This window comes from Scylla paramamosain, chromosome 32 (genome assembly GCF_035594125.1).
Source record: "Scylla paramamosain isolate STU-SP2022 chromosome 32, ASM3559412v1, whole genome shotgun sequence".
Taxonomy (NCBI): Eukaryota; Metazoa; Arthropoda; class Malacostraca; order Decapoda; family Portunidae; genus Scylla; species Scylla paramamosain.
Window position 1 is genome coordinate 6,568,755 of NC_087182.1, and position 25,960 is coordinate 6,594,714.

At 42.8% G+C, this 25,960-nt stretch overlaps 1 long non-coding RNA gene across 1 annotated transcript in view; it reads left to right on the forward strand.

The window, feature by feature from the left end:
• LOC135089151 (uncharacterized) overlaps positions 1-25,729 on the forward strand; it is a 115,098-nt gene extending 89,369 nt beyond the window's left edge. Inside the window, exon 3 of the long non-coding RNA XR_010261398.1 lies at positions 25,429-25,729. This is a non-coding gene — a long non-coding RNA (uncharacterized LOC135089151). The remainder of the gene's footprint in view (positions 1-25,428) is intronic.
• Positions 25,730-25,960: the final 231 nt, after the last annotated feature.

Below are 25,960 nucleotides of genomic sequence, written 5' to 3' on the forward strand. Positions count from 1 at the left end.
ACACACTCGCCACACCTCCTCTGCGCACCATTACCTTCCTCACAGTCTCCCATGCTAGTCAAGAGTGCATATAAATCACAGTAATTATCGGTGTCATTACGTGTGCTGTGATCCTCTTTAGAAAGCAGCCATCCTTTATGTGTAGCGTTATTACGTTTGATTCACAGCCCTTCATTTTTATTTACGTGCAACTCATAATTAAATCATCATAACGGACTAAGAGGGGAGTCATCCACCGCGGGATTCACTTGCGGAGCTTAAGGACTGCGTAAATTCACCTGTTGGTCTATAAGGAATGACACGTCTATGTTCACTCAAGCCGCCGTGTCCCTCAGAAGACTCCGCTGCTGCAACGCTAATGACCAGTATGCATATGTACCCAACACCTGAACTCTCAACGTAGTCAGTGGGTAATATTAGGCGGCCTCTCTGACTGGGAGTGACACACAGGTACACTGCCGTCACTGCGTGCACACAGGACTGGCAGGCAATGTATTGGTTCATAAATAATGCATGACAGCGTGCCTAATGATCTGCCTGCGTGCTGGAGGACTCAGAGCATCACCCGACGCGAGGGGGAATGCTGATAACACCCGGTGGACTTAACTCTCTCCTGCTGCAGAGGTGTTTTGAGTTTGTGGGAATATTACGAGACGGGAGGTGAAAGAACATAAGAAAGGGAGGATGAGAGGATAAAGTGTTAGTCTTCGTTTTCAGGAGCGTGAGGAGACGGACGATGAAGACACGTGAGGAGAGGAAGAAACGAATGTTCATCTCCGTTTGCAGAAAAAAATGAGAAGACGGAAGGTGAAGAATTATATAAACAAAAAGGCGAGGAGGGAAAGAAAATTGAATTATGTTTGCAGAAAAAAATGAGAAAGCAGAAGGCGAAAAAGGAAAGGATAAGAGGAAAACTAAATGAGAAGGAAGAATAATTTCACAAAAATATAAAACAAACGGTGAGAAATCATGATAAAGAAAAGACGAGAGGAAAGTAGAAGGAAATGAGATACTGACAAAAGCATTTACCATCTGCATCAAACTAAGAAAAGCAGACCAGATTGTGGGAAAGCATGAAAGGAGATGATGAAACAAAGAGCGGGGCAGAGGGAGGATATTAAAAGGCATAAGTGATATAACTTGATGGACGAGGAGTGACGAGCGGAGGAAGGAGCGTGATGGGGGATGCGTGGGAACTGTATCATTAAGTGCATAGATACAAATGACCACACAGGCACAGCTCGGGGAACTTGAGGTCTCGAGAGTGGCTGCGGGTTGTACAAAGGAGAGCACTACATTTTTCCCCCTGGTCGCATAACATTAAGGTATAAATCAGGCAGTGCATAAAGACACCTTGCCTTCGCGTGAGGTAGGCAGAGTCGTCGAGGAAAAAGGATCAACAGCTTAATGACAGGATACTTTTGTGTTATTATTCGGTGATAAATTCTCGTATTTATCTCGACGAGTGGAGATTCTTCACGCCACTTTCTTTATGACCGGAAAATCTCTCTTAGTAGCTCCCTTCTACTGCGCATGCCCGGCTGCTATTCTCTAGTGTCCGTTGAGTTTATTTCAGGCTTTGCGGTAACTGCCTCATGCTTCTGTTTCTTAAGCCTGAAGCAAGTTAGTCTTTAAACAGCATTATCCCGAGTAGTCACCGTATAATATCCTTGGTAACAGGGAGAAACTTTTTTTCCCCCTTCGTTTCTTCTAAGAGCGGCAGCCAAGTGGTGGAAGGAGAGTGGGTGACAGAGGAAGGCGCTGCTTGCGATAAAGTTTTGGAGTGATGGATGTGAAATATTACGTGGGCGGACGGACGCGCGTGTGTGCCTGTGAACAGACGCACGACTACCCGTGGTCCTACACACACGCAAGTACGTGGAGTCTCTCTCTCTCTCTCTCTCTCTCTCTCTCTCTCTCACACTCTCTCTCTCACACACACACACACACACACACACACACACACAGAGAGAGAGAGAGAGAGAGAGAGAGAGAGAGAGAGAGAGAGAGAGAGAGAGAGAGAGAGAGAGAGAGAGAGAGAGAGAGAGAGAGAGAGAGAGAGAGACGGAGACGGAGACGGAGAGGCAAACAGAGAAGCAGAGACCTACAACTCTTCACAACATAATCCACAAAAAAAACCTTCCAATCGACTCAGCAAACCGAACACTTCTGAAACCCTTGAATGAGTAAAGACGAGTGCGAGAGGCGAAAGTGACCAAGCCGCGCGGGGGAGGAGTGGAGTGGATGAGGTGGAGAGTGGGCGGCGGGGACTGGCGGCGAGGACTGACTGTATTAATTGGTCAACTCACCGCCTCTGCTCTCGCCGCGACTTTCCTCCTGCGATTTGTTATTCATACATGGAGCGCCTTATCATCGGGAAGCCGGGGAGCGCTGTTGGGCCGCCCTTCAGATTAAGCAAGTGGTCGTTGTCAACACACACACACACACACACACACACACACACACACACACACACACACACACACACACACACACACACACACACACACACGGAGAGATCGTCATGCAGGGAATGGACGCTCTCTTATTACCGTGTTTACTTAATTTGTTCCTTGTCCATGCGGGAAAAAAAGTAAATTAATACGGGCAGAATTAGGCTCAGCTTGAGGAATGGTTATGATTCTTAGCTGACGTTCATTGAGTGCACGGCTTCGAGACACATTGCAGTTTACCTTGACTGTTACTAAGAGAAATTGACAGGTGGTTACACTGACTTTTTGTTTTCTTTTTGTCCGTAATTATCTTTGCTACGTTGTTCGCTCGCAAACTTCATTGTAAAGTAAAGACGCACCACCTACTTTACCAATGAGAAGGTTTCTGAAAAAAAAAAAATAGAAAATAAAAAGTTACTGATCATTAAGTTGAACGTTAGGCATGAAATAGTCACCCGAGCTTTTTTCTTTTTTCTCCCTTTTTTTTTTTTTCCCCATGCTACGAAGGCAGTCATGCTGTACTCTCGAGGGAGGAGGGAACCTTCTTGGCAGGGAAAGTATCTGCGGATCGTTGGGCTTGTATAATACGCCACTTGTAAATCTTAACTACATTACCCATTTCTGAAATATTGTGGGAAACAAACTTTGCAGATATTATAAATGCTATTGAGACTAGCCTTAATCGTAATATTAGTTTATTTTTTTAGAGAAGTTGTTTTGTATTTTAAAGTCTTTGTGGTGAGTTGTGTGGCGAACTGTATTCTTTAAACTGGTAAACGTCACGACAAGTACCCTGTAAGTATTAATACATTTGATATAGGTTCTTGAAGGCTTTCTTTTCTATATTTGTAGTTCTCTGAAGACTGGGTTTCACGTGCTCTTCCAACTCAAAACTGAGCAGCTTCTGCGCAGCAAGGAGGGTTGATAGGCAGCAAGAAAGGCTCAACAGCATGTCTCTTATCGATAACCCAAGAATTTATTTTCTCCCACAACCTTGCGGCAATCAGATTAGTATCATTAGGAGATCAGTGTTTAACCGGGGCATTGGAAGGCTAATCCTCTCGCTCACTAAAGAATCATGATAAAATAAGGTACCACTTCCTACGGTAACCTGACAGATTTGCTTGAATTTCTTTAGGTAATTCTTGAAACAAACTCTATAGAAGTAAACTGGCATATGACAACTTCTTATGTGTTTTTAGTTTCAGTGAAACTTTTGGTGACGAGCTCGAAGTAGCATTGGTTCTGTCAGCTGTGTTCCAGTATTGTTGTCACAGTAAGCGGCTGGGACTTGAGTTGTGTCTTTAGCGATGCTGAAATTCTCTTGCTTGACTTGCAGCATCTCAGCCGCGACACTAGAACACTACGCTGAGTTACTCGTACTGTTATCGCGTAGTCGTGGTCAGAAGTCTATTAATCTGCATTAGTCTCCATTGTCTTTGTTTTTCCTCAATCTTGACTCTGCTATCAACCTCCTTAAAAACACTAAAAATTGAGATTCACAGCAGATCAGAGAACATGAGATTGAATGACAGTGAAGTAAATGTGGTACATCACTGAATTATTAACTATCCTTAAATAATAAATGAAAGATACGAAGACCTTACAAACCCAAAACATTGATAGGTTCGCGGCAGCCGACTTGAATGAGATCAATGGAAGTGAGTGTGGTATGTTACTGAGCTATTGACCCCGATTCAACCACCAGTAAGTAATAAATGAAGGACAGAAAGACCTCCTCGGTGAAGTGAAGGCGCGTGTCTCTTCATCCTGGCCTTTCCTTGCCCCGCTGGTCGCCTCGCCGGGATACGAGCTTCCCTGACCGCCACGTGTTACCTGAGCTTCGCTATTTCACTTGAATCGCCGGATATCTATCCTGCTCAAATATAATCCCCCGAGGGTCTTCCCGGAGGCGCTGCATGACCAGGTGGAGATAAAGACATGTCGTTACGCTGCAGGTCGTCAGGTGGTGCAGGTTTTGCTTCCCTAGTGCGGGCTGAGACTCATGGACCGTCTGTCTGGCTGGTTAGGTTGCTGTCTGTCATTTGCTTGCGTTGGTTCATCTAGAAATCTTTGAAAATGACTGAGCAGCGGACTTGGGAATTTAAGTTGAAGGTTCTGATACACTTGTGAGAATGCCAGTGAGTGGGAAAGGGAAGAAATCTTGTTCACTGTTCATGATTCTCTAGATGGTTAAGGTGCTTGTAATTCCTGGTCATTTTCAGGTGGCCGTGTTGTGGAAATTAATGACTTTCTCGATGCTTATTTGGCAGACAGAATAACGAGTAGAACTAAAGAAAGAAGTGATGCAAAGGAAAATATGGATAAAGGAGAACAGATAATAGGTTATGCAAAATGCAATCTTCTGTATATGAGAGAATAGAAGACTGAACGAAGAGAGAGGGTTGGAAAGACAGAATAACATGTAAAACTAAAGAAAAGGAGTGATACAGAAAACATGGATAAAGAGATAATAGGTTGTATAGAAAGTTATCTTCCTTTATATGTTCGTTAAGGGGAGGAAGAGAGAGAGAGAGAGAGAGAGAGAGAGAGAGAGAGAGAGAGAGAGAGAGAGAGAGAGAGAGAGAGAGAGTAGAGGAAGAGGGTTGGTAAGACAAGTTAGCGGAGAGAACCAAAGAAAAAAAGTGCTAGAAAGTCATCTTACTCTACATATTAGTGAAGGGACAAAGTGCATTGAAGTTGTTATTATCTTGTTTCTCCTCCACAGGTGAGTACTCCTGACGGTGAGGCTGCAGGTGCTGGGTGACGAGGTGCTGTACATGATCCTGCCAGACCACCAGTAGGTTCTGTTACATCTTTCTTCTTTAGCGTCGTTTCCTTTACTACTACTACTACTACTACTACTACTACTACTACTACTACTACTACTACTTATCAGCTTCCGTACACTAAAACACCAGCAACAAGCCCACTACCACGCACAGCTCACACGTGTACCAGGCACTTAAGCACTTCACCCCCAATCCCAAAACCACCAAATATCTCCACGCAGTTCCCTCCCGCCACTTTCTGAAATCTTGGTCCCCCTTCAGGAAGAAATGATGAAGATAACAACCGGAGAAGGATGATAAGTTATCACTCCCGCGAAAGTATCCGCGTGTTACGTTCGTACTCCTCTCAACCTTTTTTTTTCTTTTTTTTTTAATATCAAGTCAATCAAGTACAATCATTCCAACCACGATAACGCAAGACATGGATGAGATAACGCAGAACGGGAAGTAACGCAGGTTCTTAAACTTACCCAGAAAAAAAGAAAAAAGAAAAATATTAGTGACGCTACTTGATAACACACCAGAGAGAGAGAGAGAGAGAGAGAGAGAGAGAGAGAGAGAGAGAGAGAGAGAGAGAGAGAGAGAGAGAGAGGTAGGTAAAGGAGAGCCAGCCAGCACCTACAAACAGCTCTCTGCATCAGGAATTAACATGTTGGTTGCGCTAACTGATCGAGTGTGACTGCAATCGCTAGATACGTAATGATGAGGGTGCGCAGAGGAGTGGGGACAAGGAGAGGGAGGCGGCGTGGTGGCGCAGGTAGGAGCCAGTTAGCCAAGCAGCAGGTTAGCGATGAATGAGAAGACGAGGAGCACGGTGGGTCGTTGAGGTGATGCTGGTGGTGATAGTGATGGTGATAGCAGTGGTGATAGTAGTTAGGGTATGGATGGTGCTGGAGAGAGAGAGAGAGAGAGAGAGAGAGAGAGAGAGAGAGAGAGAGAGAGAGAGAGAGAGAGAGAGAGAGAGAGAGAGAGAGAGAGAGAGAGAGGAAATACCAACCTACCAACACACACACACACACACACACACACACACACACACACACACAAGCCTTACAAGCCCTCACCTCCATCAGCGGGTCGAGAGAGAGAGAGAGAGAGAGAGAGAGAGAGAGAGAGAGAGAGAGAGAGAGAGAGAGAGAGAGAGAGAGGGGGGGAGGAGAATCAGATTAAATTAGTATTCACTGGTAACGGATCAGATACGTCGCACTTCTATGTAAATCTTGACACAACTTGACCCTAATAGACACTGATTACCTTCCTGGCTTGCAATCACCGCCTCCCAATCTTCCCAGTGGCAGACCCTTTCATAATTAAGTCATAAATACCTCATACAGTACACGCCACCTTATCTCCGCAGGTCTGTGTGTGTTGGATGATCCTTATTTCTTCATTAGCCTTCATTAAGTCGTTGAAAGTTGCTGTATTCTCGAGTGATATCCTCAGCAGAGAGAGAGAGAGAGGGAGAGGGAGAGAGGGAGATGTAAATGTTGGTTTTGTGTAGAAATAATAATGCGGGAATAAAGAGTTAAAGAAGAGTAAGGGAAGCAATAGATAAAAGAATAAATGTAATTATGAGATAAAACGAAGGGATGAGAGTAGGACGAAAAAAATTGCAAAAAATAAAGAAATGAAAATAAAGAGCTCGATATAAGTCCAGAAATAAATGAGAGTATATAAGAAGAAAATTGACTCACGTAGAGAGAGAGAGAGAGAGAGAGAGAGAGAGAGAGAGAGAGAGAGAGAGAGAGAGAGAGAGAGAGAGAGAGAGAGAGAGAGAGAGAGAATAAAAAAAACTGTAAAGGACAAAGAAAAGGATAAAAGATGAGGCGGCGAGAGGAGGAGGAGGAGGAGGAGGAGGAGGAGGAGGAGAGATGCAGTGAAGAGGAAAGAGCAGATAAGAAAATGAGAGAGTAATATGCAAGGGACAGTAAATATAGGAAAGAGAGAGAGAAACTGGAGGGAAAGAAAGAAGGAAAATCGAGAGAGAAGAGGGAGAGAGAGAGAGAGAGAGAGAGAGAGAGAGAGAGAGAGAGAGAGAGAGAGAGAGAGAGAGAGAGAGAGAGAGAGAGAGAGGACAGGGGGAAGGGGCGACAAACAGCGATGCGGTGGTGAAGATAACGTAACCCAAGTAACCGTGGCGTCAGTTGGAGTTTTGTCCCAAGCTGTGCCTCAGAAATTATGGCGAGTTTAAGATCCTAGAAGCCTCTTGCAGGGCCGCTTTGGGTGCCCATGTCCTGCCGGAGCCCCGATGGTATCCTCTGGTTTACGAGTCACTGCCTTGCCACTACACAGCCGATCTGAGGGTGCGATAAGCCAACGATGATGAAAATGGTGGTGATTCGCATAACGACACTGGGATTAGGGTGTCGTCCGCGTGTTCCCCGGCGAGATTGGACGAGCAAATGCAGCGAAAAAAGATGCAAATGTGGACTGAGATGTGTGTGAGTTGAAGGGCAGAGAGAGAGAGAGAGAGAGAGAGAGAGAGAGAGAGAGAGAGAGAGAGAGAGAGAGAGAGAGAGAGAGAGAGAGAGAGAGAGAGAGTGTGCCCCGTGGAAATGTTTAGTTATCTGGAGGTGAGGGAGATTGTAATTTGAGTGTGTGTTTAGTATGAATGGTTATGACTTAAATATTTCTCTCTCTCTCTCTCTCTCTCTCTCCTCTCCTCTCTCTCTCTCTCTCTCTCTCTCTCTCTCTCTCTCTCTCTCTCTCTCTCTCTCTCTCTCTCTAACACCGTACCTCTCGTGGACCTGTAGACGCGGAAATCCTTGTGAAAGGAGGAAAAATTGGGCGTGATCAATTGGTTGGCCTGCTCCTGGCGTGGCCTCTGGGGATAATGTCAGGTGCAGGGCGAATCAGAGAACCACTGGGTGAGGGACCTTGTTCCTGCGGATGTGGTGGCTGGCTGATGGATCACGCCACGCAGGGTACGGCGCCACGGGACCGAAGGGGGGAATTAAAGGGAACCACGGAGAGGATGACGAGCCACAGCAAAGATACGATATAGTGCGATTGCTCCTTTTGTTATTGCCATTGCTGATGTTATGGTTACGATTACGTCGCCAAGTGGATATATGGCAAATTGGGTTGTTATGTTCATGTGGTTGTTTTTGTGGTTGTTTAGATGTTGGGTAGCCCCGTGTGTGCGTGTGTCAGGCCGCAAAATGAAGCGTTGACAGGAAGGGATGATCTAAGTCGCGAGTCACTTGAGAATTATAAAACATTTTCGCACTGAATATGAAATGGTTTGTATTGATATGCAACTGTTAAAAAAAATCTTTAACGTTTAATTCCACATAATATAATAATAGATTTTATCCAAAGAACTTGTATATATAAAAACGTTTTACCTTATTTATGATGAACTCTGTGTTTTTAATAAGTGCACTATTTAGTGTGATAGCATCGCAGGGAGTCAGTCCGAGAAGGAGGGATGAGCGGCGTGGGTGAGATAAGCACTGGCTGGCGTTTCCTGTTTGCGTCTTACCAAAGTTATGGTTACGTCCAAACATGATCTTGAATTATAGTTCGCCGTGACTGTAACAAGTACGCAGATAACATATTCTCTAGTTCGTCTTAGTCCTCAGATAACAGAAAATTGTGCGCAGTGTTTGTTAGTGAAACCGCTGTGGAGGTCCCGATGTAATTTGAATATACTCGGAGTGGGGAATGAGAGGAGTGCAGGTAAGTGGCGGAAGTGATAAAGTTCTGGCCACATGATTACTGCAAGCCTTAGAGTACGTCATATATATAAACCAACATCCTTCACTCAGGTTTTCTCTGGTGTTTCCTAAAGTAATCTTGAACAAATTCGTTCCTTCCCCTATTTGCTCTGAAGTTTAATACTCTCATTGTAATATATGGTTAGTTGTTACTATAGAGAGTTTGATTCTTCCTATGGGACAGAATTACTTTTAACAATTTCACTTCAATAATAAATAAAAGTATAGTTAAAAAATATCCTTCCTACTTTCCCTTTTTATATATGAGGCAATAAATGTAATTCTGTCTCTCTGGGCGGCGTGTCTGTTGACGGTCGCCAGCAGGGTGTTTGAAATTGTTGTTGTAACGTGTGTAATGTGTAATTGTGTAGGTGACAAATACTGCTGTGACAGGTGTGGTCAGGTTTGTCAAATGGACGGCCAAGGTGGTGGATGTAACGGAGGTGGTGGTAGTGATGGTGGTGGTGGTGGCGGTGCTGGTGGTGGTGGTATTTGTGTTACGTAAAAGATAACAGAGATAAAAAAAAAAAAATTTGTGATTGCTATCTTAGAAACTTCCGGAATTTTTGCAAACACACACACACACACACACACACACACACACACACACACACACACACACACACACACACACACACACACACACACACACACACACACACACACACACACACACACACACACACACACACACAGCAACCCCCAGAAACAACACAATTCTAATCATCGCCTGGGGGAACAGGTAGAGTCAAACAGCTAGCACGTTTTCCTTCTTGGCTAAGGTAGAGAGAGAGAGAGAGAGAGAGAGAGAGAGAGAGAGAGGAGAGAGAGAGGAGAGAGAGAGAGAGAGAGAGAGAGAGAGGAGAGAGAGAGGAGAGAGAGAGATGAGAGAGAGAGAGAGAGAGATGGGGGGGTAGAGAGTAGAGGAGCCAGGTAATTAATGTGATGATGAATTATGGCAGGTGAGAGGAACTGCTGTTACCATTTTTTTTTCCCTCAGTTTCTCTCTTTTTCCCTTTCCACTTTTCTCTTTGATGTAATGCTTCGTGTGTTAATTGAAACCAAGCCAGACACGCAGCTTGTTTTGGCGAACGGATTCGTGTCTTATTCTTCCCAGTTGAGAAGTTGAGAGAGAGAGAAAGAGAGAGAGAGAGAGAGAGAGAGAGAGAGAGAGAGAGAGAGAGAGAGGAGAGAGAGAGAGAGAGAGAGAGAGAGAGAGAGAGAGAGAGAGTGCCTCCGTACTAAAACCCGTCCTGAGAAATTTCTGATGTGTGTGTGTGTGTGTGTGTGTGTGTGTGTGTGTGTGTGTGTGTGTGTGTGTGTGTGTGTGTGTGTGGTGAGGGGGTGCATACGTGCTTGTGGTTCGTCGTTCTTGTCGATTTATTTTTATTCTTTTTGCACCAGAATATTGACATAAAGAGAAACCGTTGCCTAATGACTCTCACCTTCTTGATGTCTCTCCTCGTGCCCGGCGCCTCGCTTGCTTGTGTTGAGGGAAGCAAGACAGACGCGAGCTGGTTGGTGATTGTATGAGAAGCGATTCAGTTCCCCATTAAGACACGCCACGGAATTGATTAGGTGCTATTGATATTGAGTGGAGAAGGTAAGCTGGGCAACTGATTGAATTATATATATTCTTTCTATGCCACGAGGCTAGAAAAAAATGTACTGATGTGCTATTAGCGAAGGCATAGATAAGAGTTAGTGTTGTTTCTCATAAATCAGTAAATAATTAGATCTTACAGATAAGTGAACAAATTATCTTTTTTTCTTTTCCTACGTGGTTGAAAAAATATTGATGTTATTAGTTAAGGCGTAGATAAGAGAGTCACTATTCCTTTTTATAAGTCAACAAATAATCAGACTTTACAGACAAGTGATTGGATTATACATTTTTTTTTTTTTTGCCACATGGTTAGAAAAAGTATTGATGTGTTATTAACTAAGACAGATACATAGATAAGAGAATCAGTGTTGCTTTTTATGAATCAACAAATGATCAAACTTTACAGATTAGTGAATGAATTTTAATGTTTTTTTTTCTTAGATACTAGATTAGGGCAAAATAAAAAAGTACTGACGTGTTATTGAATAAGACAGTCACAGATAAGAGTTAATTTTACTTTTTATGAATAGATAAATAATCATACTTTATAAATTCAGCATAGAACAAAAACTTATCATAACTTTTCACAATGGTAGACAAACTGAACAATGTGATAATAGTATAATAAACATAACGCAACAATTAAACAGTTAAGAACATAAGAACAGAAGAGAAGCTGCAAGAAACCAGTCGGCCTACATATGGCAGCTCCTGTACAAAACATACCTGCCTATATTCACCTGCTTGTAGAAGTACACCTTGTTCTAAAGATATTTGCTTTCACGACCAAATAAAAGATAATTAAACAGTTAACATAAGAACATAAGGGAAGCTACAAGAAACCAGTCGGCCTACATATGGCGGCACATGTAAAGAAAAACATACCTGCCTATATTCACTTGCCAATCCTACCAATGTATCCGGTCTTGAAGTATGTTTCAAGACACATTTTTTTTTTATATAATTCATTTCACCTCTGTTTAGGGAGTGGCGCCTCAGTGGACCTTTCCTTTTCTTAATTCTTGTACCCATTGGCCAGTACCCCTCTTAAATAACAAAAAGTAACTATAATAAAAACTACGAGCATTGCAACACAAACATCACTACAGAACAGGAGGTAAAAGTCGGTTATATTTCTCCGTTCTCTTCTTCCTGGCCGTGTCTCGCCTTTCTTCTTGGTCCCCTCGTCACGTTGTCACTTTCCTTCCTCCTCCCCCCCCAACTCTCCTCCCATTCTCTCAACTTTGACGGGTTGACTTTAATTCCACTCCTCCCACATTCACCTACACCGCCGCACTTTTTCCTCCCTGCTTAGTGCTGCTTCTAGCCTCTCACTTTTCTATTCATTATTATTTTATTTCTCTTCCTCCTCTTCATCATCGTGCGTGTTGGTTTTATTCGCGATTCTCAGTTATTTTATTTTTCTTCTCTTTCCTCTTCGTCGTCTTGATTTGTGTTGGTTATCTTAACATTTTGTTGATTTTTTTTTTCCAGTTATCTTTTCATCTTCGTATTTCTTCGTTTCTCTTCTCTTATTTTTCTGCTTATTCTCGTTTTCCTCCTTCCGTTCTCCTCCTCGCCACCTACCCAGTTCTGTGTTGCTTTTTCCTCACAGCTCTTCCTTTTGTTTATCTTTTCCTTCGCCTCCTTCTCATCATGTGCTGCGTTTCTCATTATGGCAAAATTGTACAGACAGTGTTGCCAGTGTAAAGTAGTGAGCACTTACAGCAGCATTACCAGCGCCGCGACGTACCCCATGCTAAGCGAGACAAAAGCATATTAGTTAACACACATGGAAATAACACACAAGTTTCCTGCAGATAACGTGAGTCTGTCGTTTAATTCACGTGTATTAGTCAGCTTGCCTTCATTTTCACAGCTTGGGGTGACGCCTAACCTGAAAATTTTTACTGCTGAAGGAAGGAAAAAGAGGAAAATGTGACTGTAATTCGAAGAGCAATTAGTATGACTGGTATTATTCCCCGCATTGTGTAAATGGAGTGGTGTGAGAGGTGTTTGTTTTCTCTCTTTCTCTCCTCCTTCCTCACCTTCTCATTTCATCTTAACGCCCCTCCCTTTACAATTGCTCCTCCCACACCGCCTTATCTCTCTCTCTCTCTCCTCCTTCTCCTCCTCCTCCTCCTCCTCCTCCTCCTTTGAGCGGAAATTAAGTAATCCTGATGCTCGTCAGGTAGATAGTGACGTCAGAAGGTGGGTGGCGACACTGCTGGTAGTTGTGTGTGTGTGTGTGTGTGTGTGTGTGTGTGTGTGTGTGAGTGTGAGTGAGTGTGTAGATCTCTGCCTGTGCGTGTGAAAAGTCTCTAGGTAATAATTAACTGCCAGCATGAATCTATATCACCACTTCCTTCACTAAATGTCATCTCTAGTTAATCTTTGGCACGCAGAGTTTCTCCCCTTCACTTCGGTAGCAAACTCAAGACAGGAGCTTTCATGAGACCTGATTATTGTGGCTTCTCTTCAATTAGCTTCATAAGATGTGATGGGGCGAGTGTGTAGTATAATAATTTGACAGACATCACTGACAGCACAGGAATCAAGTGTCTCTGGTTCTGCCTTTGTCAACTGGAGTCTTGAATGTTTCGTCAAATAAGATTGTCATTAGCACTCGAGTTTACTAGATGCCTTACTGCATCTAGTAAAGTGTGAATTGAGCTTGTAGATTTAATACATCTTTTCTGAAAATATTTGCTATCGCGAGAAAATAAAAAATAATAAAAATAATTGCCTCTTTTATTTATTTTTTTTTTTCAGAATGGGGAAGGTTAAGCGATACTAAAGAGATGGGAATACTAGATTAATTCATTTCTTGTCTTCGGCAGGCTGACGATAATAAATCGTCAGTAAGGAAGGGCGACTTACGGCAAAGGAGTGGCAGCGTGAGGCGTACCCGCGGGATATGAACGGAGGGCAGGTGAAGGTAGCGACGATTAGGCAAGAACACGGGGGTCACGCGTCAACCAGGAATGTGTGTCTGGAACTTTCCCTCATGCGCTGCTTCTTCTGGCCCCGCAGGCTGCTGTGGACTTCTTAGCGTGTAGGAAGAGAGAAACAAGTTGTACCTTGTGTTTGCTAAGGGATGGTTCGTGTGGAGGCTGGACTGGTATAGGGAGGGAGGGAGGGAGGGGTGAGAGGTAGGGCATGAGGGAAATAGAGGAAAGAGAGACATGAAAACCATACATGCAGCGTGAGGGTTCGTGGGCAGGCAGGACTGGGAAAGGCACGTGAGGCAGGATAGGAGAGAGAGAGAAATATCCTTGAAAACGCTACTTAAAATCTGACCTGCGTGTCGGAATAATGTGTATGGCAGGTGAGTGCAGGTGTGGGTGTGTGTGGGCAGGTGTGGATGGGTAGCAGTGTGCGTGTGCATGCGTGCGTGTGTGTGCGTGGAGAGGGGAGGGGCTATCAAGGCAAGCAGGTAGACAGACAGGATATACGTGTGTGTGTGTGTGTGTGTGTGTGTGTGTGTGTGTGTGTGTGTGTTCTTATACCGGGCAGGTGTGGGGAAGTGTATGGCGAGGTCAGAGAGCACATTTCTTTCACCCTCCTCCTGGTCTCCCCCGAACAGTACAGTAGCAGCTCCCTCAGGTGTCAATAAAGCCTCGTTCAGGTATCTCATCACCGCCGCTCACCTTTCTAACCAGGACGTGATACCGATAATTGTTGCCTCACCTTAATTGTGTTCTCTTTGACTTGAGTTTTTTTAGGGGAGTTTTTTTAGGCGGTGGGTTCTTATCTGTCAAGCCTTCTCGTGACTTGTTCTCCGCGTCACTTTACTCTTTTTCATGCTAGGTTGCTTCACTGTAGTGGTGTTAATAGCGCTGGTAGATTTCTATGTTCTTTATTGGCCTCTCCTTCCTGTCGCCTCTTTTCTCTCATCTTACTCGTACATGTGGCGTTTCTTGAATGGATTATTTGCCGCCGCCTTTTGTCGATAGATGTATTCTGCTTATTAGGAGATACTTTCTTTATGCGTGGAGAGAGAGAGAGAGAGAGAGAGAGAGAGAGAGAGAGAGAGAGAGAGAGAGAGAGAGAGAGAGAGAGAGAGAGAGAGAGAGAGAGAATCCTACAGTACCCCTTCAGAAAAAAAGGGGGGAGAGAATCAGTTATGTGTCTAGTTCATATAACGCCTCTTTTAACTCACTCGGCGTTACCTCGTGTCACGGTAACGCCTCGCTTAGGTCAATTAGGGAAAAGTTACCTTGGATATTTCACAGTAACGTTAGTAGAAGAGTATCCTTAATTTGTCAAGTTCATGATCATGATAACTCCAAAAGACATCACTTGGCGTTACTTGGTGTGTCTTAAATAAGTCACTTGATTAACCCTTGTGCTGCGATACGAAACAATTCACAGCACTAAAAACAATATAGAAAATCTTTATAAACCCTCTGAAGAAAGAAGATAAAAGAAAAAAGAATACGGTTTGCAATTTTTACCCATTATAATGCACGAAGGTGGCTGAAAAACGAGAAGAAATGTCCTAGAGTGGTTAGTGATTAGGGGGAATGTACGAAATAGCAATGAATGGGTTAAGGAATAGTTACCTCGGATACCTCAGTGACGTGTACCTCTCGTTCCACCTGTCAGACCTGCGTGTTGTATAATGGGAAGACTTGAGGGCGAGGCTTCCTTCAGGTGTGCGCACGCTTGTGGGAACTCCTCTCAGTGGGGTTAAAGCGGTTTATTCTTGAGGAAAGTGTTTAAGACAGTATGCAATTGTGGAGAGTTCATTGTGCTCTTTGAGGCTTGGCCACCAGTCTATCAAGCCGCCATGCGTCTGTCTATCTGTCTGTACATAGCGGATGTAATGCATGTTTTTTTTTACTTTATTTTTATTTTTTTTTATTCTTTATGATCAGAAGCGTTGTGTTTTACTCCTCCTTTCCTTCTCCATGGTGAATTATTAGCAAATATTTGGCGTGGAAGATTTTCACAGTCATGCCTCGCCTCCTTGTATTGCACGTTTTCTGAGGGAGCGTTGCTGGGGATGTATTTCAGACATGTAGGTAATGCTTTGTAATGTGCGCTAATCTCATGCTGGGATTGAGGTAATGCGTGAGTGTGTGATACGTGCAGAACTTATGACGACAAGCGATATGCTGCTCTTGGTTGTGCTGAGACTAAGGTTCAGGTGTTTAGCAGCTGTGAAGTCCTCCCTCAGCTGGAACATGGTCGTCGTACACTGAAGTCAGGTTTGCATGCTGACAAAGGATCGGTAGCTACACTTACAGCGAATTTATTATGAATTCAAGCTTCTTTACATTTATGATTTTGGTTTATGATTTAGTTTTTCTGTATATTTCTCTCTGCATTCTTGTTCCCATAGTAATTATCAGACCAATTAATGACACGCGGGCCGAATGACTTTATATTTTTATTTTTAAATTTTTTTATACATTTTATCTTTTACCTTCCAGTTCCCATAGTAGCCATAAAAAAAAAAATATTAGCACACGGTGCGAAATAGTTCTCATTTTTTCGAATTTTTTATTTATTTTTCTTCAATACGGTTTTTCCCTCTGCGTTCTTGTTCCCATAGTAATTATAAAAAAAGTACCATAATAACAATGTATCACTACAAAATACTCGGAAATGGCAGCTGTGAAGTCATAAAGGTGTCAGCAGTACCTGTAAAGATCAGCAGGAGAAAGAGGCTTTGTCCATATAGAGGTGGCCTTCAGAGCCGCTGCTGTCATTCCTGATGCATAAGAAATGACCTCCTGTAGACAGCTAAGCAATGTACAAAACAACAGAACAAGAAAGAGTATACCATCCATCACGAAATAGGTCGCTGTGTTTAAGAATTGTCTTGAAAACCGCAGGAATAATATCAGATACAAAGGCAACAGTCTCACAAACTCAAGGCCATGAGCAAGTACAAAATAAGTGGAAAGACAAAGCAAGGCACCCATGAAAAATAAACAAATTACGAAATAGGTCGCTGTATTTAAGAAGTGTCTTGACAACCGCAGGAATACAATCGGATACAGCAAGTCACCACAAACTCAAGGCCATCAACAAGTACAGGAAAACTGGAAGGACAAAGCAAGGCATCCATGAGGAATAACCGAAAGTAATTAGAAGCAGAATTAAGAAGGCAGAAGACGAACCGCTGGCTCAAAAGCACCGAACAGAAGGCGGAATGTGAATACTGATCGTCGAGGCTCAAGATCGGACTTTAGACAATACACGCCGCCACCAAAGAAAGAACGGCGCCCCATGACAGACTTTGACAGAAAGGATCGTGTTCTCAAACGTTTCGGCGTCTTGTCTGCACCTGTTGACTTGTTATAACAGGTTGCACTGGAAGATATTTTGTTTTTAAGGGTATTTTCATGATTCTTTTGATAGTTTAACGATGTTTCTGCATCATCAATGGGAAAAAAGACCCATATGAATAAAACTAACTATATTTTGTGTTCTTTGAAAATAGTCATTAGTAGAGAACAATGCGTTTAGAAATACAAGTCATGATCATGTAGTAAACTTACCAGCCAAGCTAACAGAAAGTGGAAAATGACAACAGTACGCATGAGAGTTGTTAGACTCCTGAAGGGGCTGAAAACCACACGATGAGGATCCAAGACGACGGGATCACTCACTGAGTGCTGATCCTCTTTGGCGACAACACACATGGTCCCACCGTGCATCCCAGAGAGGTGTTCATTACTTCATTACTGGAGTGCCGCAGGACTTTAGTTTGAGCCCAGCTGTGATAATAATGATAATAGTGTTAATAATAATAGCAGTAATAGTGGTGATAGACTCTGTGGAGGTGGTTCTGGTGATACTGCTGGTAATAACAATTCATGATGACAGCAAAATAAGATGAAAGGTCAAAGAGAAGTGCAAGACGCTCCCTTGCCACTTTCCCCAATTCCAGACCATTATGAGCCTCGCCACAGCACAGTTGCAGCCACTGCCGGCCTCCCCTCCACCATTCTACCCCAATTAACTTTATTTATTAGTCGCCGCTCCTCACTAACAAGGCGACTGTGTCATTAGCTTCCTGCCACGCTGCGTAATTATGTGCTGCTTTTCTCAACCGGGGAGTGATGATCGTGGGTGGGAGTGTCGACTGAAGGTAAACCGCATACTGATGACTGTACTTGTCTCCTCACGCTCCTACTCACGCTCCCACTCACCCTGATCATTTGTACAGTCGCCTCAGCAAGTGATGTCACTCAAGTCTAAGGAGTTTCATGTCTGCAAGTAAAAGATAATACAGTCCGCGCCAAAATATAAGGCGCGAGTGGAGAATACAGTCGTCTCACATAAATGAAGAGAGGAAATCATAAAACATAAATTGTCGTATTAAAACCTACCATCGGCTCTCTCGCGCCGTATATTTTGTTACCGACTGTATACGGACTCATGAAGTGTAATAGGAGCTCCGTAAACAGAGATCTTGGGATGTTAGACTAGTGGACGTAATTGATAATGATTCTTTTTTACCAGTGTCTTGTATATCATGGCGTCACTTTCTAGGGGGACTGTACTTGTGTTTTGATTTTCTGGTACTTCTTGAAACAGAAGAATTACTGTCACTAGTTTTATTCGTTGTTTTTTTTTTTTTTTATCTGCAGTTTGAGTTCAGTGGCCTGGAAAAAAAATGCGATATAATATATATATATATATATATATATATATATATATATATATATATATATATATATATATATATATATATATATATATATATATATATATATATATATATATATATATATATATATATATATATAGTATTCACACACACACACACACACACACACACACACACACACACACACACACACACACACGAGAAAATAACCCAACAGCATAACGATATCTGTCCACGGTCACGGATTCTAGTAGCTATTGGCATGAAAGTGGACAAGGCAAAGAACACCTTCAACACATCCAATCTCATTACTTTCACAGAACCACGTGCTCTTAAACCTTCTCCCCGCTAGCGTAGAGTTTTGCATGAAGGAACTCGAGTGGTGAAGGCAATGATGAAGACGTGACGCGATGGTTACTGCTTGGCTATTGCTTGAAGTGTCGTTAGTGCATTCACACGTCGGGGTAAATGTAAAGTCTTCATATTCTTGGGTCCCCGGCAGCAGCTTCCGTAGAGGGCGGTCATGGAGGATGAGGTGTACGTGAGGCAGTTAAGAGTGTGCATGAGTGGTGCGGATTCCTGGTTCCTGGCTCTCGTTTTTTTTTTTTTTCTTTTTTTCAACGTTCCGTCCACGTATTTTATGAAGAGAAATGGGTGTACTGCAGTTTTGGCTTCATAATTTCATGTTTTTTTTTTTTTGAGTGTGGGTGTCAATGTAGAATAACTGGTGTCAAATGTGTGGGTATTAATTTAATTTAATTTTTTTTTTTCTGAAGATTTTGATTTCTTTGTATGTTTATCTGCTTGTCTAATATAATTGTTTACATCATTATTTTTCACTGATTAAATATTTCCTTAATTCAGTCTGTAAATTATGTATTGATATCATTCACTTCATCCACAAATATCAATGCACACACACACACACACACACACACACACACACACACACACACACACACACACACACACACACACACACACACACACACACACACACACACAGATACATTTCTTTATCTATTTTTTTCTTTTTATTTTTCTTTAGTTTTCCCCGTCAGCTCATTCGTGGATGTAATTTTTTTTTTCTTATTTCCTGCAGTACGTCCACCGCAGGCATTTCTGAACGTCACGGGCAACTTTTCCTGGCTGGTGTTATTGGTGTAGCGTGCCACTCGCTCGCGGAAGTCACAGGAACCTCCAAAACCTCATTGCGGGAGACGAGAAACATTTAGAAACTTTCACACTTCCAAAATTTTACGTTCCGTGTCTGTCTTTCAGCCACATACTTTTACGTGTCCTTCAGAGAGTCAGTATTTACGTTACCTTCCCGTCGCCTCGCTATATCTCCTGTTATTATTCTCACATGCACGCTTGAAATATGCTAAATTTCATTGTCTTTTTTTTTTTTCAGGGTACCATTACAGGAGTTCCCCATGGTGTCTCTTTGTTCCGTGTCTCCTCTCCCGTCCTTCCTGCGTTAGTTTGCAAATGGCTACTTGATATTCCCTGATTGGTTCGTTGCAGAAAGAATCGCGTATGCAAATCGTCCTGCCGAAATGCCTTTGCAATGTTGATGCAGCGGCCGCGTCTGGGTACAGCGGACACGGTGGGAAGGCGAGGGTGGTGCTACTGGGTTACCTGCGAGTGTGTGAGGGGGGTGTTACCTGCGCTGCGCTCCGTGTTATTATATTATGAAGTTATTTTGGGAAGTGTTTGTGGTGAAGGTTGTAGTTGATGCACTTGTTGCGTTTCAGGTGTTTAGACTCGTTTGGTGACGTGTCTGTGGCGTGTGTTGGTGGGCCTGTGTGTTGCACGAGGTGTTGCGTGCGTGTGTGGCTTGCTGTTGGACGGCTGCTTGATATGCGCCGTGCCACGCTGTACAAGAAGTGGTGCAGGTGTGTCGGTCTACGTTACTGACCTCGTCACACCTGGAAGACTGGGAAAAATGCGTCTGGAAGAGAGGGTCGCTGCAGGGGGAAGAGTGGACGAATGAAGAACAACCTTATGTACAGGGACAGTCGCTTGTTGTTGTGTGGGGCCTTTGACAAACTTCTTCCAAAACTTACGTCCTTTTGTGCTGTGTTGCTGCGGGTTTTCTTCTTCCATCACTTTAATTACATTGTGTGCAAGGCGAGGGGGAGATGGCTATCTTTGTCTCTTTGCATGAGGTGCTGATGGCGGTGTGTGTGTGTGTGTGTGTGTGTGTGTGTGTGTGTGTGTGTGTGTGTGTGTGTATGAGGTGGTGATAAGAATAGCAAGGGAGCATCACGCTAACAAGGCTATCATCTCGTCTTCACTTAACACTTGCAAACTTTCACTAAAACCCCACACACCGTTACGCTAAGACAAAACAAAGACTAGCGCTCGTCATGCATAATAAACTTCAGGTGCAAACAATGGTCTTCAACATTACCACGAGGAGCTAACAAGTCGATTACTCCACTCGTTTAAGCCTTATCTACTGAGGACCCACGCTAAGTCCGTTCATTACAGGCGTATCAGATAAAGGAGTAATTTAGAGATTAAAATTCTCAACCCTCTATTGACATCGAGTCCCGGAATTAAGAGGCGGGTCGGGGCGCAGCGAGGACCGGTGATGGTATCAAGGAGGAACATTAATTAGTGACAGTTCTATCGTCTTCTCCCTACGTGTTGTGATGTGGCCGATGTGACTCCCTCCCCCTGGCCAAGCGCTCAGTCTTAGGGAGGGAAGGCGAGGTAGAGAGCAAGAGCTGGACGGGATGGAAAGAAAAGAAGGACGGTTTAGTGGGAAGGATAACAGACGGAGAAAACAAATGGGCTTTTGAACGTACCCTTGATTGAGGTAAGAGAGAGAGGAGGAAAATATGGGTTTGGATGTCAAATTGGAAGGAAATAGGTGCGGATGAAGAGTTATGGGTGCAAAGGGTGAGAGGGAAAGGGTGAGGGGCGGAGATGGCAGGCAGGGGGCGGGGCAGAGGAAAGGTGCACCGGAAATAGTGAAGGGTGAATAAGAAAGGGAAGGGAAGAGGGAGTTACATATGGAAGGAGCGGGAAAAAAGGGATGCAATCAATCATATGAAGGTAAAACTGTCAAAGGGGAAAATGCATTCACATATTTATTATCCTTGGAAATACTTGTCCGTTGATTTGTATGCAGTTATTTTTACGATGCAGCAGCAGAAATATTAACCAACACTCAGACCAGTTACGCTCATCACTGGCAGTTAGTCTTAAGTTATGATAGATAAATGGTTCCCTCACCTTATGTTTCCTTTCCATAGTCTGGTCTCGTTATGTTTCGTTCAGTCAATCCAGCATCGTTTTCTTTTTCAGTGGTTTACGTCAGTCAGTCTACCATTTACTTACTCATTTAGTTAATCAATCAAGCAATATCAACTAGTAAGGTAGTTTTTATTCCATTTTCTGACCCATTTTTTTTTCTTTTTTTGTGATCGTGGTCAAATCTTTCATTTCACCTTTAAGATTAATAGATGCAGAAATGTTTTTATGTCTGAAAGATTGGATAGTAGATAGAAAAGTATTAAAAAATTAAGAAGTTGACTGCATGTTCGTGCGTGTGTGTGTGTGTGTGTGTGTGTGTGTGTGTGTTTCAAGTGTGCAATATTAAAAGATAAGTTTTTCATGTAGTCGAACTGAACGGCGCCATTCCGTGACAGGTTGTTCACGGTGGCGGTGGGAGGCGGTGGAAGTAATTTTCAGGTGGTGAGGATGAAGCAACGGAGGCAGAAATGAGGACAGGGTTAAGGCAGGTGTTGCGTCAGGTAACAAAGGAATGGGAGAGAGATAGCAAGAGATTGATAGATCGATAGGAAGGAGAAAGAGAAATAGATTGATAGGAAGAGAGAAAATTAATATTGTAAAGAAAGGGGTCGACTGGAAATTGTCAATGTGTTTTATTAGTAGAGATATGTTGATCAGAAAGTGAAGATTAGATAACATTGACCTAAAAAAATAAAATAGATGAATGAAAGGTGATTTCCATTTTGTATAGAAAACTATTTAGTCGTGAAATTAAACCTGGATTTTGTTATTCATATGTATTATAAGGTTTTCTTTGCTTCTCTTCTGTGTGTGTTTGTATGCGTGCGTTTTTTCATCCATGTGCGTGCGTGTGTACAGGATAGAATGGCGGGTACACCAGACTGTATTGATCATAACACACACACACACACACACACACACACACACACACACACACACACACACACACACACACACACACACACACCGATTGAAACAGGAGGAAAAGTAAAGTTAGAAGCGAGTGAGTGAGGGAGTGAGTGAGGGGAGGGCGCGGCGACAGTGTCTCCAACTCTGACGGATGGCACGTTATTAGAGATGGCGAGGGAGATAAGAACACAGACGAAGAGAATAAGGAGAACAAGAACAGCGTGAACAAAAGAAAACAATTTAGCAGCGGAAATGCCGTGACGTGAGAGAGAGAGAGAGAGAGAGAGAGAGAGAGAGAGAGAGAGAGAGAGAGAGAGAGAGATTTTGGAGTGAAAGTTATGATAAAAAATACCGTAAATAATATAAACTCAGCTCTAAGTTACTATAATTACACGACGAACAAATAGAGGACAACCATTGCTGCCGCAAAACACTGTTAACAAAAGAGGAAAGCAGGAAATGAGTGTAAAATCATTGAATATGTAATGCTAAGGTTCAGAAATTTATACTGAACAGGAGGGAGAAAAAATGCGAGCCAAACGTAGCGAGTAATTGAAAGGCGGAGATTTAGTGCACCATCAACTTAGGAAATACTTATTAAATTAATGAATATCACCTCCACCTGCCCTGATTTGTGAGAGTCTCGTGAACGTTTTAGCATCAGTATTTTTTTTCTTTCTTTTCTCTCCCTCCCTCTTGGATTTAATGACGTCTAATGCCCCAAGAAATTAAGGTTATTGTGAAAAATAGGGAATTTGGCGGCGAAGGAACAAAACATTCAACTCGTATACAACTTTGAATTCATTACACAATTTCCTCAAAATGTGAAAGTAATTGCGGACCTTGAAATTCGTATCAGAAGAGATTTTACCTGGCGGAAATATATTACAGGTAAAAACGACGACTCGCAAGAGAGGGAACAAATCGTCACAAAGACTCATTACATCATCGTGACGTGTTATTATGATGATGCCGCGAGACCAACGCGACACTGGAAGCTGTGGCGCTGCGCCTCACTGGCTGAATGTTCTTGAAACGCTTTGTTCTCTCATCTGGACTATTTTGAAAGGCCACAGAGATGATCGCTCGTGTTATCATGTGTGTTTTCCGTAATGACTGTGTGGAATCTTTGTTAAACTATCACTATAATCATGAGAACACACTTGTAAACCTTAATAACTTCTACAACGGTGTCGTAAACGTGTAAGACGCAGAATCGTTTAAGAATACGAGTCAAGATGTTAACGTGTGCTTTTTTATGTTAAAATAGTTTCTGGTCAAGGACAACAAAAGGGAAGAAAAAGAAGAACCTAACCTAACCTAACCACTGATCTATGTACCAGTCCCTAAAGAAAATAATACTGACAGAGATAACACCAATGATAACGACAACAGGAAGAAAACATGAGACGCAGAAATGTTTAAGAATACGGTGTTACTGTGTCCTTTTGGCGTTATGATAATAATGACAAAAGTAACAACAATAATAATGACAGCAAGCAATCCTTAACAACTTCCACAACAGTGTGTTAAACGTATGAGATAAGAAGCTAAAACTTTTCAGAATACGAGTCAACAAAAGAAGGAGAAAAAAAAAAATAGGACCACGGAGAGAATACTGACAAAGACAACAGCAATAATAACAACAGCAAGCAAACCATAAATTGTGCATGAAGGAGGCGAAGGCAGGAGTCGAGAAGCGTCATCAATGCTCGGGACAGTGGAGGACTCACGCGGCGCAGTTCTCCCCGGCCCGGTAATGTATGCTGAAGTTATGAGCAGACTCCTTCAGGAACATGGGTGGCGGGCTGGCCTGGCCGTCGCTCATTTGTCAGGCCGCATTACCCTGTCAGCCTTAGGAGGAGGAGAAGGAGGAGGAGGAAGAAGGAGGAGGGACGGGATGAAGAGTGTCGGGACAAAGGTGAGGATAAATGTAGGAGAAGAATAAGAAGAAAATAAGGCAAGAAGAGTACTAGGACAAAAGTGAGGAGGATATGAATGTGAAAGATAAGAGGAAAGTAAAGCAAGAAGTGGAGCGATAGGAGGAAAGTGAGATGTGTAAAATGAAAAGGAGGGAAATGGGAATATGTGTAAAATAAGAGGGGTTTGTATAGGAAAAAAATATGTGATGAAAGAAGAGGATTAAAAGTAGGAAGAGGAGGAAGATTAGACTTAGGATTAGCAGAAGGAGGAAAATAGAAAAGTAATACAAAGGATCACACAGGTAAACAGACAACAACAGATAATTTTGTCCATGAAAGGCTAATGAAAATACAAGGACAGGTTACCGCCAATGCAAGATCAGATGAGAAGGAGGAGGAAAAATAATATAGATAGAAGAACAGATAAGTATGACTAGATGAGACTACAAAATATGGCGAAAAAAGTAAGATAGAATAATATGACTAATAATTTAACATGAACATCAACATCAACATCAACTTAACTACTTATTGATATGTACTTGATGGTAATGATGCTGATAATAGTAGTGATGATTATGGTAATGGTAATCATAAAACAACAATATTCCTATGATCAAGTGTGTGGCTTTGTGTGTGACTATCGGAGTGTGTGTGTGTGTCTGTGTGTGTGTGTGTGTGTGTGTGTGTGTGTGTGTGTGTGTGTGTGTGTCCCGCTGAGCACACACACGCCATGCAGTCCCCCCGACACGCACCATCACCGCCACCATGGTAATCTTTATAATGGCGGCAAAAAGTCACGTGATGCTAATTGCACGCCGCAGTGTACATCCTGAACGCGGCGGTAAAAGAATATATAGAATTAGAATGACGGAAATTACAACGATTCAAATATGGCAAAAAATCGACCAAGAAATCTTTACGTAAAATATAATATAACATGAAAATGAATAAAATCTTAATGAAAACGTATCCTCAGAATTATATATATCATTGCCATTGCTTAAAAGTAATTCTGTTCTATAGAATTTACCCGCATATTACCTTCGTGTTGTAAATAACTTAAGTTCACATCACTTTTGACGCCACTTTAATGCAAGAATCCCATAATAATTTACCATCATCTTTCTCAGCTCAGAGTTACCGACGCAGCACCAAGATGGTGAGGATTATCGTCCACTCACATCGCTGCCTTGATGAGAGACGTGAAGGAGGGAGAACTTCAGCGACACGTGAAGAAAAAAAAAAAAAAATCTGCGCTGTTTTGGTTTTCATATCGCCCTTGCATTGCTGTCGCTCCCAGAGTATTTCCTTAAGACTTGAGCCGTCTGTCCTAGAACCTCATTCAGAGCTGTAAGATACGTGTACGTCAAGCGGTTGTCTGTCTATCTTTGTATGAATGGCTGAATAAATCAATAAATAGACAGATGCATTCATTCATGTAATGATCCCCCGAACCTTGAGCCCCCAGACCAGACCTTTCTGGCGGCGGCGGCGGCGGCGGCAGCGGCGTGTCATAGGTAACCGTCTCCTCATTTTTTATTGGCCTTTTTCACCGTTTCAGGAGTTGAGGTTTGAGTGACGGAGACACACGGTTATGGGAGGCAATTGTTGGTTGTATGACCCGTGACATCTGCATGATGACTGTCTGGAGGCAATCGCACT